Source organism: Lactuca serriola, chromosome 5 (genome assembly GCF_051521515.1).
Source record: "Lactuca serriola cultivar US96UC23 chromosome 5, Lser_US96UC23_V15, whole genome shotgun sequence".
Lineage (NCBI taxonomy): Eukaryota > Viridiplantae > Streptophyta > Magnoliopsida > Asterales > Asteraceae > Lactuca > Lactuca serriola.
This window is the reverse complement of record NC_136412.1, coordinates 320,759,630-320,765,957: the sequence shown is the minus strand read 5'-3', so window position 1 is coordinate 320,765,957 and position 6,328 is coordinate 320,759,630. Positions and strand designations below refer to the sequence as shown.

Sequence of the window (6,328 nt, the reverse complement as noted above, 5' to 3'; positions counted from 1 at the left end):
TTGTGAGGAGAAGTGAGGGAGTCGATTTGAGAAGAGAGGTTGAGGGTGTCAATTTGGGAGAGATGAATAGGGGGAACGAAATAAATGGGAGGGAAACAAAAAGTTGAGCCAAATAAATGGAAGGGAATTAAAAACTCAATGATCGATTTTTCCCGGATGAAAAGAATCCATTGAATCAACCAAATCTGAAATTTAGTATTGCACATTAATATAACTTTGATCGCTGAACCCTAGCAAGTGTGTCGCTAATTAGCTAGGGATTTTTTTCATTGCTAATTCCGTCGCTGATACCTCTTTTTCTAGCAATGCTATATATGCAAGTAATTGTAAAATAATTACTTAATTAGTAAAATTTTAATTTGTTGTTATATTCATGATTTGTATTAAAATATTTTAAATAGCTATAATTGTTATTGTCTTTTAAATTTTTTGTTATATTCATGATTGGATTATAATATGTATAATAATCATAATTATTATTTGTTAATCATTAGACTTAATCATTATTATTATTATTATTATTATTATTATTATTATTATTATTATTATTATGTAAAACTTGTTTGTTTATAATTTGTTAAATTTGGTTTATTTATGTTGATTGTTGACGATGAGTTTGTAACTATTATTTTTTATTCATGAATAATGTCAAGATTTGAAAAAAAAAAAGTAAGAAACATTTTTTTTATCTCATGGTCGTGAAAAAAATAAATGGAAAAAATATTTATATGGTATTATTAATAATCCGACTAGATAATTAAAATTTTCAATCTTTTAATTTGTCATCTCAATCAAATGGTACACACGAATACACGATGAGTTTGAAGATAGTATTCTATTCTCCGCTGTGGATAAGCTTGAATAAATAGCAACACAATTCATTAATTTATTAAATTCAATAGCCTTTACTAAATAAGATTTATTTTGATCAATCCTAATTAAAACACACTTGAAACTGAATTTTTATTTTGAAAGAGTAATAAAGGCTGCAGATTTATGCTTTGCATTTGTCACAGACTCACAGGCACGATTAGAATGAAATATCCAAACCATAGAACTTTGCTTTGGTAATGTCATCCAAAATCTGGCTCATTTCAGTTGTAAGATCGCTATTCCATCCTCCAACTTTCCCTTCCCTAAAGAAAGTGTTATTAGGAACACCCTTACGGAAATCCCCATACTTATTAACCTCCTTCAAATTTTCAAAACTACATAGCTTCACGATCTCTTCCACCTTACCCTTGGCCTCTTCTTCCTCTGTAAAAGGGTAGCCCAAGAACTCTGCCAGACGCTTCACTTTATTTGCAGTATCTTTTTTCATGTCCTCGTATGTTAAAAATAGAATCCTTGTCGGATGTTCAGAACTCACCTTATGGTACTCTTTCACGTGATCCCAGTAAGGTCCATATGGCGTCAAACCTTTACTATACACCTCAAACAGCTCATCAATGGTCATTTGGACATGATATTTATCATTCAACTTGTTTGCAAAGTGAAACCAAGAGACCAAAACATCTTTAGGGTTTCTACACATATAAACTAAACGACAACCAGAACCAAGAATGGATTGAGGTAACGCAGTGTAAGGTATATGGGTAGAAAAGAGACGTGGTGTATTTGCATGGATATAAGTAGGCGTTTTAGCAACAATTTCAGTCTCAAGGAAAGGCACACATTTGTGGGGGTTAGTGATGAGTAGAGGGTTAGTTGAAGAGTCGTTTTTGTACCTGTTTCGGTTCACAATAGCAAACACGAGTGCCTTAATCCAGGTTGTACCAGATTTTGGTTGTGTAGCCAAGTAGATATCAGTTGAATGAGCTTGGAAAGTATCTTGCAAGGCCATCAAAGTTTCAATTGAGAATGCGTTCTCCGATGAGTACCAAAACCCTTGGTACATGTACAAGTTTTGACCCATCCAACCTTTTTCATTTGGAAGTGTGGTAAACTTATCCATGTATCTATCGAAAAGAAGGGCTAGATTGGCGTTTTCATGTTCATGATCTTCTAAACTAGGTTCAGATACAGGTGAAAGAGGAGAAGAAGCATCAGGGATTGACATTTGAAGGATTTTATGAATCGATTATTCCTATGGAGTGAAATGAATACACAGACGCAAAGGGTACTTTGGAGACGTCTTGAGGCTTAATATTTGATTAGACTCACTTTTAATTTTCTGGGAATATTTAAGAGGAACGCGAGTCATGTTTCAGTTTATAACAGTTTTATATTTTTCCAACCAGCCAATGCTTTTTGATTTAAATCTAAGCTGTCTTAAAAAGCACATGGTCTTTTTTTTTTCTCGTTTATATAATAATAACTCAGATTCCGCAAGACAGTGTTTATTTAACAGCTACACATAAACCTTTTGATTAGTTAAATTTTGGCATGTGATTAGCTAGATGCAGATGGATGCCTTAATCACATGCATCAGATGTCTGATCAGAGTAGGAATATGTTGGTGGCATGCAATTCAAATTCATTGCAGAGTGATATACTTGTGTGGGTAGTATATTAATTATAAACAAAATAATTTCAATTGTTATTTGCTTATTTTATTTACTGGCATGTTGTTTCCCACCAAGTAGTATATTTAATTCACTGTAATCGTTTTTGACGTTACGAATGAAGTAAGAAATTGGTTTCAATTGTTTTTCTCTGATATCTCTCCTATCTATATTAGACCTGACAATGGGGCGAGTTTGGAGCGAATCGACCTTGATCCAAACCCTTTTAACAAATTTCAAAATCCGATTCAAACTCGCTCCGTAACCCGTAGGGTTTTGAATAATCAAACTCATACCCTTATCCACCGAATCACCAGATATCCAAACCCGCCCCGTAACCCGTACGTTTTTTGAATAATAAAACACATTTTACTTAAATCATAAAATCACATTTATTAAATAAAACTAAGTTTTGATTTAGAAAACAAATTATGTATTTGAGGACTTTCTATTGGAATTAAAATCATTATTTTAGTTACCTCCTATTGGTTTTTGACCGTCGATTTCATTAATAGAGAATAGAAGTTACAAACTTTCTTCTGGTTGATAAATAACCTTATTGATTTATAAATGAAATTGATGATTACATGATGAAATATAAATGAAATGAAATCATGAATCTTGGGAGAAGAGTAGAAGACTGGAAGTCTAGAAGTTGAGTCCTTGACTCCTATGTAAAAATAATTTAGTCTTTGGCATTTTATCTTTGGATTTCTGATTGGAATTTAATGTAAACTTTAGGCAATATAAAATATAAATTTATATTTCTAAAATTTATATGGGGCGGGTTATAAACGGAGCGGATTGGTGCTGATCCATACCCAACCCTTTTAATAAAAGAGTTAGCGGGTACGAGTCGTTAACGGGTAAACGGATCAAAAACTATGCTCCAAACCCATATAATTTTAAGGGTTTGGATCAGATCAGGGTCAAAACCCACTCCATTGCTAGGCGTAATCTATATTTCTAAAGGGGATTAGCCATCCATAATTGACTTCTATCATAGAGCATATCATTTCAAAGGGACAAAACTTCTGGCCTATGTATTAATGTATATGTGTAGTAATCATATTAGATAAAAAGCTTTCTAGGTCCCACATAAAGGAAATGAAAAGCTGCATCAAGTTCCTAATTATAATTTTGAATCGGACATCGACAATCAGAATAAAGGTGGTGACCGAGGCCAAACAGGGGAAACAAAAATAAAGTGGAAAGAAACAGATATCGAAGCCCATGTTATAAATATTATGATAAACTAGACGGATGTCCACGTGTTGCGCATAAACACCTATATAGTAGAAATATTTACAAATATATGTTTTTTTAAATATAATAATAATGTTATTAAATTTGATATAATAATTTGTATATTAAATTGATATAATATACTGATTATTTTGAATTATATGATAATATATACATCTATTATACATGTATAATCTCAACCGTTTGAATGACTTCTACTCGCGAGTTAATCATGAATAAAATTAAATATAATATATGACTTAATATTTATTTATAGTTTTGGTTATCGTTAATTAATTTTTTAAAATTTATTTTCTTAACATTTTAATTTCTATCATTATAATTATTTAAAATATTAGACATTGTTTTTTGATTTTTAAAGGTAACAATATAATCATTTATATATAGTTATTTTTAACTATTGTTATTGTAAGTTATTTTAAACTACTTATTTGAAATTTTTTAACGATTATACAAATATCTTTAGGAAATATTTTGGTTAAATTAATATTATAACTTAGTTTTTTTTTTTTTTTTTTTTTTTTTTTTTTTTTTTTTTTTTTTTACATTTAACACTACAATTTATCACTTTTAACTATTTACAAAATATTCATTGGATTTTTTAAGAGGAACTGAAATTTATATTTAAGTTGACACTGTAATGTTATATTTAAATTAACAGTTTAAGTATTTTATCCAAACTGTTCTAAAATTGTAGCTTTAAATTGATAATGGTTTACATACAACAACATATTAAATCTAATAAATTAAGTATAATATGTTAAAAGTTAAAAATATAACTTTATAGTAGAAGTAAAGATATTATTTTAATATTGAAATTTAGTTTATTTATTATTATTATACTTTAGGTTTGGTATTTATTTAACCTTATTAACCAAATTATAATCATTATTAGAAATACACTACAATTTATCATTTTTAACTATTTACAAAATATGATTTGGATTGTTTAAGTTAAACTAAAATATATATTTAAGCTAGTCTTGTAATGTTATATTTAAGTTTATAATTTAAATATTTTATACAAGTTGTTCAAAAGTTGTAGCTTTAAAATGATCATGGTTTACATCCAACAATATATTAAAACTATTAAATTAAGTATAATTTGTAAAAAGTAAAAAAAAAATGTAACTTTATAATTAGAAGTAAAAGATATTCTTTTAATATTAAAATTTAGTTTATATATGATTACCCTTTAGGTTTGATATTTTTTTTAATCTTATTAACCACCTTATAATTATTATTAGAAAGAAATTGAAAAGTCATGAGAGTTTTAAATGAATGTGGTGAAAGAAAAAATTCTTCCTTTATAATATAGTATGATGATATGATATGATATGATGATATGATATGATTCTATTATTATAATTATTTAAAATACCAGACATTGTTTTTTGATTTTTTAAAGGTAACAATATAATCATTTATATAGAGTTATTTTTAACTATTGTTATTGTAAGTTATTGTAAGCTACTTATTTAAAAACTTTTAAAGATTATACAAATATCTTTAGGAAATATTTTATTTAAATTGATATTATTATTTAGTTTTCGCATTTAGCACTACAATTTACCACTTTTAACTATTCACAAAATATTTATTGAATTTTTTTAAGAGAAACTGAAATTTATATTTAAGTTGACACTGTAATTTTATATTTAAATTAACAGTTTAAGTATTTTGTCCAAACTGTTCCAATATTGTAGCTTTAAATTGATAATGGTTTACATACAGTAACATATTAAATCTAATAAATTAAGTATAATATATTAAAAGTTAAAGACATAACTTTATAGTAGAAGTAAAGATATTATTTTAATATTGAAATTTAGTTTATTTATGATTACACTTTAGGTTTGATATTTATTTAACCTTATTAACCAAATTATAATCATTATTAGAAATACAATATAATTTATCATTTTTAACTATTTACAAAATATGATTTGTATTATTTAAGTTAAACTAAAATGTATATTTAAGCTAGTCCTATAATGTTATATTTAAGTTTATAATTTAAATATTTTATACAAATTGTTCAAAAGTTGTAGCTTTAAAATGATAATGGTTTACATCGAACAATATATTAAAACTAATAAACTAAGTATAATATGTAAAAAGTTAAAAAAAAACATAACTTTATAATTAGAGGTAAAAGATATTCTTTTAATATTGAAATTTAGTTTATATATGATTACACTTTAGGTTTGATATTTATTTAATCTTATTAACCAACTTATAATTATTATTAGAAAGAAATTGAAAAGTCATGGAAGTTTCAAAAGAATGTGGTGAAAGGAAAAATACATGGGAGTAAATACATGGGAGTTTCAAATGAACGTGGTGAAAGAAAAAAATGCTTCCTTTATAAGTTGCGCAGAAACACCTAAATACTTGAAGGCTTTACAAATATATGTTTTTTTTAAATATATCAATAATGTTATTGTTAAATTTGATATAATAATTCGTATATACTAAATTGATATAATATATTGATTATTTTGAATTATATTATAACACATACATCTATTATAACTTCATAATCTCAATCATTTGAA

General features: G+C 26.7%; 1 pseudogene; it reads right to left on the bottom strand.

Annotated features, from left to right (window-relative positions):
* Positions 1 to 754: 754 nt before the first annotated feature.
* On the bottom strand, positions 755 to 2,202 carry LOC145055064 (cytosolic sulfotransferase 12 pseudogene; annotated as a pseudogene).
* Between the last annotated feature and the right edge of the window lie 4,126 nt (positions 2,203 to 6,328).